Source organism: Photinus pyralis, unplaced genomic scaffold, assembly GCF_008802855.1.
Source record: "Photinus pyralis isolate 1611_PpyrPB1 unplaced genomic scaffold, Ppyr1.3 Ppyr1.4_LG6, whole genome shotgun sequence".
Taxonomy (NCBI): Eukaryota; Metazoa; Arthropoda; class Insecta; order Coleoptera; family Lampyridae; genus Photinus; species Photinus pyralis.
In genome coordinates this window covers 21,184,553-21,195,216 of record NW_022170663.1, presented here as the reverse complement: position 1 = coordinate 21,195,216, position 10,664 = coordinate 21,184,553, and the positions used below count along the sequence as shown (strand labels likewise).

General features: G+C 38.4%; 1 long non-coding RNA gene across 1 annotated transcript; it reads left to right on the top strand.

The window, feature by feature from the left end:
- Positions 1-4,419: 4,419 nt before the first annotated feature.
- On the top strand, positions 4,420-4,750 carry LOC116173418. The gene is made up of 2 exons (XR_004145940.1): positions 4,420-4,542; positions 4,594-4,750. It is a non-coding gene; the product is annotated as an uncharacterized LOC116173418 (long non-coding RNA).
- The last annotated feature ends 5,914 nt before the right edge of the window (positions 4,751-10,664 follow it).

The window sequence follows — 10,664 nt, the reverse complement described above, 5'->3', positions numbered from 1 at the left end:
AATTTTTTTCATGAGATTAGGACAATCTATTAGAAATTACCTTGTGGATCTTGTGAAGACCATAAAATTTTGGTGTTATTTTTGTTGTGATTCCTCTTCATTTATTCAAGTGTGACGGTATCTCCTACTGTGAGTCCGGTCTCCTCCGTAGGTCATAATAATGCTTTTGTAATTGAAAAGCCTGGCTAGGTGTCTCATATCTTCTAATTTTTCCAATTGACGATCGATCTTCTTCTCTCAGTGCTTCTCTATTTTCTTATTCTTTCATTTCTCTGGTCAGCATTCCCGTCTTCAATATCTCTCTCCCAAAATTGAGAAAGACCGGTATTAAATTGAGTGGACTGGTGTTTTACTGTATTTATTGCAAATGCGACCTCTCATACCAATTTTTCGCGTTTTTCTTTGCTCTTTGGGCAATCATTATCCCTTTCTACAGGATTTGCCAGCGGTGGATAGGGTGGCGTAAGCTGGTGTTTGATTCCCCATTCTCGTAAGACGGTTTCGAATAACCTGGTTATGGATTGAGCGTCCATACTTATAAATGATTATGTCTTTACAATCTAATTACCACCTGCGCTTGTAGGAGCGTTTTAACGACTTTATTTCTACCCAGTTTGTAAAGCGGTCCTAAAAAACCAAGGCGTAAAACTACCTTTAATACTGGACCTGGGAAATGAACATATTCAATCGATAGTTAGGGTTTCCCATGGCAGCTCAAATTATTTAAATAAATAAATAGTTAGGGTTTCCCATAGTTTATTCACTTTCGTAAAATACATTTCCCCTCTTTTAGATTACAGGATCGGTTATAGAAGATACAGCGGATCTCAAGTGAGAACCACAGCATCCACTAATTTGGTTAAACCAAGCAGATAAATTGGAAACATGGCCAACATAGAGCATTATGGAAAGAAACGTTTATTTCCAACGGCATTAGTTTTAGGGGGCGTTTATTGACTACACGGTGGGGGCAGCGCAGACAATTTCAAAAATAATGTTTTACCACCTTCAGACAGGACCTTTGATGTGGTGGTTGGGTTGTAAAACAGTGGTGAAATTTGTAAAAGCTCAAGCTTTTTGTGAACTATTTTAATTATTTCAATTTTTTCTTGGTCGTATGCAGCATGTAAACTGATTGTAAAAATGAATATTTGTGTAGTCCAGAGCCATTCCAACTAGCAAAACCAGCAAGTCCACGTCTTCCCCCACCACAACAACTTGGTCACTTTCAGCTACCTTTTGTATGGCGTGCCCATTACTCCTGAAAGCCCCAATCTCACTGTGCAGGAGTTTTGGGATGAGGGCAGCAATTAATCTTACTTTATTACTGACATTTGTTCAGAAAACATTTTGTTTACAGGGTGACGAGGAGGTTATCCTTAACTGACATCAACAGCGTGCTTCAGCCTGGCTCGCCTGCGCTCGCCAGCATTTTTAGTGCGTGTGGACACTTTATCATATCCGCCAAATACGATGGTGGAGTTTTTCCCATGTCTGCTGATGTAACCGATGTAATGCTCTTGTACGCCAGATTAAGTCGTGCAGTCGCTCCACTGTACTCGATGTAGTAAGAATCCTTCATCTACAACAACCGTACATTGACGCAAAGCAATTGTCATCGTCCGAAGGAGTAAAAACGTCATAGAAAGGGGATGTTGTCGTGTTACTTATGCCAGTCATCAAAGAGCTATATTGGATACGGAGTTGAATCGTAGCTGAAGCTTTCGGCAATACCCCCATCACTTTCTTTAATGATCCGTAGAAAAATGAGAAGAGGCTCAACCGCAGTGTCAGTATTCTTCACTTTCACCTCCCTCGTTGCGATGGATATGATTTCTGAGTTTTCAAAAAGAGGAGGATGATCTTTCAGCCATCGCGAAAATTGATATGCTGTTCCGCTGAAGTGAAATTCAACCCAGCAAACTCTTCCAATGACTGATCCTCTTATAAGACATAAAATTTTGCACATAATTGTTCTTAATGGAAGAAATTCAGTCAATTTATTAGCAAAAAAAGGAATTTTAATTTTGATTTAACTGTGACAAATATTTACGGAACCCTGTACAAATCAATTTGACCACAAATTAGCGAACTATCTCAAAAACTTATTCATTATCGCTATGTTATTTTGCTGCAGATTAATTCTGTTTTGGACAGCGAGGTATAAAAGGTTTCAATAGTCGTGGTTCCAGTAACAGTTTCACAATTAATACCAGAAAAATGTTGAGATTCCTTATTGTATTATTAGCCGTTCTGTTTATGTTGGTAAACGTGGGTATGTATACACTTTAATTTATCGTCGAAGTACCTCGACAATAATTTTATTACCTTAATGGGTTTGTTGTTTAAAATCTGACAACGCATAACATCTTTCCTAAAGCTGTGTTTACAGGTTCATCATTATCATCACCTGAAGTGTACACAGCTTGCGTAAATGGGAAGAAGTGTTATCTCAAGGACGATGATGAGGATCTGAAGGCGTGTTTCGCCGAATGTCTCGAGTGATTTTACGTACCTATGTTAAACTAAACTAATTTTTTGTAATTAAAAACAATGTTTGTTTGATTGCTGAATAAATATTCTCGCACTAATTAACGTCAACACTGTTTTGTTTCCGGATGGTGCAATAAAACAAGGTTTTTAACTTTTTAAAAATTGTTTAGTGGTAAAAATGGGCGATTAAAAATAAAAGAGATGATTGAATCAGTCAGTTTTCTATTTAAAAAAGGTATTCTGTCCACAGTCTGCAGTTAAAGCCACTACCAATTTCTATTAAATTTCTTGCTTTTCTTATACAATTTATCCATGAAGCAATTAGCAACGTTGACTCCATTTAACAAACATCGATACCCGAGAAAAAAGGACGCCCAGTGTAATGTATTAAGAGGCAACCGCCAAGGGAGACCTCCAAGGGTACACTCTAAAAGAATTCCGACAACAAAATGTGAAAAACCAACCTAACCAATACGCTCTCTAAAGGAGATCATAAAAACACGACTAATAAACCTTGTGCACAAAAGATAAGGGAGAAGATGGTATAGAAAGTCCATTCTATTATAATTTCCTAGAATGACTTCTATTTTAGGAAACCCCGATATCTTTGCAACATCGTCTTTGGATTGTTTCAACAAATTTTTTTGGAAAAAGTGCTTTTTCAGAATATTTCTCATACTCCTAATAGTTTGCAAGTATATTGCTATGTGCAATGGCAAATGGTCACTAAACCGCCCACGTAGACATTTGTCCAGATAGCTCAATTAAACTCGGGTACTAACAAAACACTTTTACAAGTCCGGTATAATCTACCACGAAAAATCTCAATATTGTCTTAGCTTTTATTAATTTAAAAAACTCAGAAGTCTTGATCACTCCCAAAGAATCATTTAACAAATTTGTAATTAATACCTGACGCAATCCTGGGCATCATGAGAAACTCTTATATTATAACCTGGGACGTAATTTCGGCTCGAGTAAACACAAAGCTAGTAATTTAGAGACGACAACATTTATTTGACAAAATCAATCAACAAAACTGACGTAAAAATCGCCACTCAGGGCCAGATGACAAATACCACATACATGCGTGCGATTGAAACAAGATAAATTTAACAGAAACTTCTATTTACCGTCATAAGCCTTAATATCCCGTCGCCTGCGCTACTCTTTAAACCGAACATGGCACAAACGCTGGGTGAAGATGCTTCTGAAACTTAACTTTTTCCTTTTTTTTTCGATTTACACAAACATTCTTTCTACCTGAAATTTCTACCAACGTATATTACTAAGATTTCCAAGCAGATCTTTCAGAAATAGTGTATAAAAATGTCGAGAAAATTTCTAGGATGATTTCAAAGATTTGCAAGAAGATCTTGAAAACTATAGAGATTGTTTGAATCTTATGTCCTATTTTCACCTTCTTACTTTTTGTGACTCTGAGACTGTGAGACAATAAAGTCAAAGATCAGTCAACTATTTAAAAAATGCTGGAATGCAACTTTAGAAAAAAAGGGGAACAGTGCTCATTCACAACCTGATCTGCGCACATACAATTTGATACTCCAGGCTCTCTTTTCGTCTTTTGTTTCTCTAGAATAGAGCAAAATACAGCTTATACACAAATTATTGGATGGAAATTCTATCATTCGGCCTTAATCTTTCATTGTTTGTAATAAAAGATGATAATGGGGAAGAAACAAATTGATCTCAATGTATTTGTATACCTATAACATTTTAGTGTAACTCTCGGTGTAAGTAAACCCTGATCCGTTTCTTGTAGTTCATACATTGATGATTGATGAAACCATAATTAGTACTCTGGATATCATTTGATAAAACTTTCTATTTTTAGTCATTGCATACCAACGACCTTATCATAATGCACAATGCACTTGTCTATTGTACATATCAAAAACAATTTTTACTGGTCTGTTGTTGTTCTTTTATAGTTTAGTAAGAGTTCATATTCGTTCCGAGATATAAACCTTCAAATGTTACGTTTTCTGGTTCTTGTACTGCTACCATTCATTCTGCTAATAGATCAAGGTATTGTGCTGAATTTATATCGAAATGAGTAACTAGTACCTACTTCTTTAGGTTTATCTGATGAGTACACCTTTCTGGAGTGCATTAGAGAACAACAATGCGATGAAAGAGAGATCGATTACATTCAGGACTGTTACCGGTACTGCCATTTAGCTTAATCCTTAAACAAAAAATGTGCTAAAATGCGACAATAAAATTTCTTTATAAAGTTGGTGGATTCCATTGATTCGAATTTTTTAGAGGGGTTTACTTTTGTATTCCAAAGAACTAAAATTCTCTTGTTCCACTCATTGTGTTAGGAAGCAGATTTGAAAGCTACATTGAGAACTACGTACATCCGTTAATTTTTAAGTACAGCAAAAAAAATGCAACAGCGCACAAACAAGCACAGAACGAGAAAAATGCACAACGATCGATAATGTTGGTGATAAGCATTGAGCTGTAATTCCAGATTAAAGATTTCATACCTCCAGACATGAGAATGACGCCCAAAATGAGCACAAATAATAATTAATAAATTTAAGAAATATATGCAGTTGAAAACTTGAAATTTCTGGAGGGAATTCCGCGAAGCTTCACAAATTCTGGAAGTTCAAAGTTCCAACATTTTTCCTTGCTGTTATACGGACCAGTTTTTCCTTTAAAACTGCTCTGCTGTTCGTAATACGATAAAAGTTGCCTCGGATATTCGTCGTCGAGAAAAACTAAGTCTCCAGATCAATCTTCAAAACTTTATCCCGTATCATCGCATCCAAGAGGAGATTCTCCAGGAATCGTTGTTCTCAGAAGATTCTCCCCCTGAATGCTGGCCTCCACAAAAGCTAAGCATCAAACAGATCATCGATGGATAATTTGCTCCGGAAATATTTGCTTTCAAAAGTTTCCCAAAAATTCGGTTTTGGAAAATTTGAGCCTAATGAGGTAACCCCAGATAAATGGCCCTCAAGTAAAAAATTGCTAATGGATGATTGGCCTCTATAAACTTTTCCCTTGGATTCTTGTAACAACGCCATTAAAATAGGGTTTGCTCTTGTCCAAATCGGAAAGGGGTTGGAATTGAATTTCGTTAAAGTAGCTGGGTATCAAACAAACTGATTAGATAGTGGGTTTTTCAAAATTTGTTATTCTAACTGTCTTTTTACGTCAATAATTTTCCAAAAGAATTAGGAGCACATTATTTCAGTAAGGCAAAGGCGGAATGTGTCAGTTGGGTGGCATTGACAATTTCTTAACAAAAAGTGCACTGCGAAAGCGAAAGTAGAATCCGATCATATATAGTGGCGACTTCAAGATCCCTTACGAGCGGCCCTCTAAACTGTCTTTTTACCACCCGCACGTTAGTAAGGGAGGTATTGCAATATTGGGGTAAAATGACCCCTCACTTTTTTTTACGGAAATACACGTTTTGAAGCACTAGGATTTCGAATGACAAAAATTTTGATGCTGTCGATCTGTGGGTCTGTCGGCTGCCAATTAATTCTTCGTGATGCATCACCAGGTATCGTAAATATTTATGTGTAACTGATCGGGTAGGTATAATAGTTCGTATTGCGTACGATTGCTAAGTAGGTGCAATGGTTTGGGAAGAAGACCGAGCACCAAATGAAAACCAGAGGAATCAAAGAAGGGTGTCCGCCCTCGCCAAAGCTCTTTGCGATAGCACTGGATAACGTCATGGAGCAAAAAAAGGTGGTGAGGAACTTCAGCACAGATGGCCAATTACAACTACCACCGACACTATTGGGGTACGCGGACAACCTACTCGTAATCGCGGAGGAGATAGAAGACCTTGAGGACTTCGTCCAAACCAGCAAACTTTAAAATGGCAGGCCTACAAATAAAAAATATGAAAATATCTACATGATTATAAGCGACCCAGGAAGCAACACCCAATACAAAAAGGGGGAAGATCACAATAGTCGGGAGGGAGATAGCCATGTTACATACGAAGGAAGATAATGCCGGATAGCTTGAAAATGCTACTGTACATCACGAGCATAGCTCCGACAATCTTATACGGAGTAACACCTCAGTGCTAACAAGGAATAACAAACATTGAGGAGGGCGGAACTCAAGGTACTAAGGATACGGATGGAAAACAGCAACTTCACAAGAACGCAAGCTGATAAGGGAATTACTAGAAGGAAAGACGATCACCAGGAAGCAGCTGAGATGTTGGGGGCATATAAACAGGAGGAACAAAGATCATATCCTGGAGGTGGCCGAGAATATACGTGCCTCGGGATGGAATGTAGGCCGACCCTGCTTCACATGGAACACCACTATAGACCAAAAGGTGGCGACCACAAAAAGACGTTAAGGGTGGAGTAGAGACAAACACAAAATTAAGAAAGACAGTAGACGAGTACTGGAGATGGAGGAAGAATCAGACATAAGCACAAGCAGCCGAGAGGAGAACGAAGAAGAGACAGAAAGGGAGGCAGGGAGAGGACAACAGTAAGGAAGAGAGAAACAGACATAAGAAACGAGATCAAAGGATCAATGGATCACCGGGGGAGAGGATATCACCAGGAAACAGAGCTCCCTCTAATGCAGATATTCCAGTGGCAAAGCTGAGTTTGTGCCCTTTCGGTTCGGGCAACATTCAGTTCCTCGGTCAACTGGTAACATCGTTTGTGACACCGCTGTCCTTTGTCCTTCAAGATAATCATTTCCAATGCCATACAAGTTTGATCTTGTTCACAGATATTAAATTACTTAGAGGGCTACCCAATTGTACGCATTTGTTTCTCACCACATTGACCTACATAAGATTTTCTTCACAATAAATTTTAAAAATGATCTCGAAAACAACTTTTACCAATAGTTGGCGCCTGTAAATATCTTCCCAATTTGGAGGTAGCCCCCTACACGTGAGAAGAATGAAAAATTCACACGATCTCCATAGTAAAAGATGGGCTTGATTAATTTGTAAAATTTAAAAAAAGGTAATATGTTAACGTTATAGGAGTTGAATAAGGTAAAATGTGATTTATTGTCGATGACGAACAACACTCCTACTTGACCCCAAATTGATTACCTACTAAAACTATTTGCATTCTAATATTGTCGTATGAAAGAAAGTTTGTGTTATTTCTAACGGCAATTCCACATAGGTGACCCGTGCTCGTGGGAAAGACAGGTACAATATTCTTTTTTTGTGCGAGCGCTTTGAGCAATCTGGGACGTTTTCGTATTGGCGCTTCAACCACCCAAAAACTACTCCTTTTCGGTAACGGTTTACGAGCTTCAAGCTATCAATATTGATGCTAGTTGTGTAATTTCAAAAAGATTAGATTTCAACACAGATCCTAACATTTATTACGGCAACAGTATGGACCACACACGAATTAGATAAATTGTTTGTGTATCCTACGAAATTTTTTTAAAAGGCGCTTTTAATTAAATTAGCCACTTTAGGGATTTACCTAAAATGAGTCAATTGCAAAAAGCGCAGCGTGCCGACTTTGTATTCAATTCGCGTAAAAATCAAGTTGAAATTTTTATAGTAAGGCTCTTATAAGGTAAATCAAGCAACTCACGTGCATTTAAGCACGTGTCTGTGTGTTAGGGCCGACATTACCATTACGATGTCTTAAAGCTTCAGACGGTCGCCTGAAAGACATGAGTTAATTAAATTAGCGGCTACCATTTCTATTTCTACTTTACGAACGGACGAGATACTGTCACGTCCGCCTTAATATATCTACGTGGAAAATCTTGAACGTTTCGGATTTTTTCCGAAAGCCATTTTCATGGAAATGAACGGTGCGTACTTTTACAATATTTGGCTTCCGCACGTGAAACACCTGCGCTAGATGATAATGGATGCATGCGAAGTGGATAGGTAATGCATTAACACATGCTTACAAAGTGCAAACCAAACCTTGTATCAAATAAAGGTGCATAAATGTAATTAAATTAGCAAATGACTCTCGTAAATATCCATGGAGATTAGTACGGTTCTTGAAACTGTAAGGTGTTACACATAAATCTAAAGTAAGTGTTATAACTAAGATTATAACCACTATAAAATAATGTGTAACTGCTTTCGATATTGTATACCAAATTTAGAATTTTATACCTTTGGTGTGGGATGCTTCAGTCGTATAGCCACGTTCATAAAATTTGAGTAGAACGATTTCAAATTGATGGCCAAATATATATTTAAACGCCATTTAGCCAAGCAAATTCTCCGGATATCGTGTATGGTTAGATTTCAACTAAGCCTCGAGCACGATATGAGTTAAGTAAATTATTTACTGAAATCTGCATTATCGCATAACTGGAGATGATGCCATATTTCTTAAGACGGCAATATGTTTCGACTGGATCAACGTTGCTAACTGCTGAAAGGAAAGAAATGTAATGGAAGTTCGCTGTAGATTACAGCATTATTGGAACACCTTTCTTAGTAGGAAACTGAATGATTCAATTATCTCTTTTATTGGAGGGAATCGTTAGGGATAGGAAACGGGATTTGCAACGCCCACTTGGCAAATAGCCGGAGCAGAACACAGTGCAGTTACCTATGGCGCTACGACCCTACCTGCAATTACTCCTTTCACTGTTAACTCAACTTAAATAAGTATACACAGCACATACAACTTGACTAGCTCTCTTTAATAAATATTTACAAATCTCCAAATAATTGTAATTAGTAACAAGAGTACCTAAATAATAGAATCTGAGTTAACAAAAAAAAAATCAACAGCAACAATAACCATACAGTCGAGATCTCTGGATGGTATCCAGACCCTCAAAAGACAATAATAGTTCCAATAAACATAGTTACCTGGTACCACAGAAACAAATTAAATGGTCGCCGAATCGAGTACCCAAAATCCCCCCCCCCCCTTAAATGACAAAACAAGCAATAAATAATCCAATCCAGTATAACAATCAACCCCTTTGTGAGTTCGACGACGAACATCCGAGTAGCAGGGAATAATATATGGGACTTTCGATTTACCTGCTACCTGAAAACGTACCTACACTAGTATACTCCCTTAGGCACGTGTTTATCATTCTATTGGTTAGAAATTTGGGCAGTCCCAGCAGCGCCAGAGAAGTGGCTATTGTTTCATGTTTCACTTGGTTGAAGGCATTCGCCAGGTCTAATGCTAGGAGCCATATTTTGATTCCTACCCGGTTGTCCTCCAGTGTTCGTCTAGACTCCCCCTGGTCGTCCGTTGATCTGCCTTTTATGATTTTTGGCACTCTAGGCACTAGGTTGCGTATATCTTGTATTCCGCACTGCATAGTGCATAGCAGGATTCTCCTGTAATGGTCTGTTCCTTGTGGTGACTTGACTTTTGGGATGTGGATTAATGAATTAATTCATGTAGATCCTTTAATAGCCATTCTGATGGGTGATATAGCAATTCGGCATGGACCCTATCCTGCCCTGGCGTTTTCCCCATTTTTCAGTTTTCCTAGTATCTCCATCATTCCTTCCATCGTCGGGGGTGGCCAGTACATTAGCTGAACATGTTCCTTGTTCCTCCTTAGGAGCTTCTACCATGCTGTCATTGATACATATTTTTTCCTCTTGTTTCCTCCTTCTGTTTTTTTGATGTGCTATCATATCCGCATTCCTCTAAATTTGGCTAAGCTTGGCGAATCCCTTGATCTCATATTCTCCTCACTTAGCACTTTCTTTGCTTCAAGTTTGTGTGAGTTTTGCCCAAACCTCTTCAGTACTACTGTGGTTGTCCATGGCATGCTTTCTGTTCAGTGACAAGGGCGGTTTATGTTTCCCAAGTGTTTTCCCGTTTGATTCCTTAAGCGTTTCGGCGATCCTGTTTCAAGATGATCTTCCTTCCCCCTTTCTGTTCCTGATCTCGTCCTGCTACCTTCTATGCTCCTTTCTTTTCTTTTCCCCTGTCAGACGTTTCACATCCCACCATACAGTTTTCCCGCTTTGTTCCCTGTCCTTTCCTTCTCTTTCGCCCGCCCCCCCCCTCTTACTTTCCCTCTTACCATTATGTTGTCCGATCCCACTGTTCTGACCTATACTCCTACTGTGTTCGTGATGCTTATTTTCTTTGATTAGGTCCTTACTATGTGGTCGATCTGTGATTCCTCTCCTCCATGCTGTCAACAACCTTTTGGATTTACTA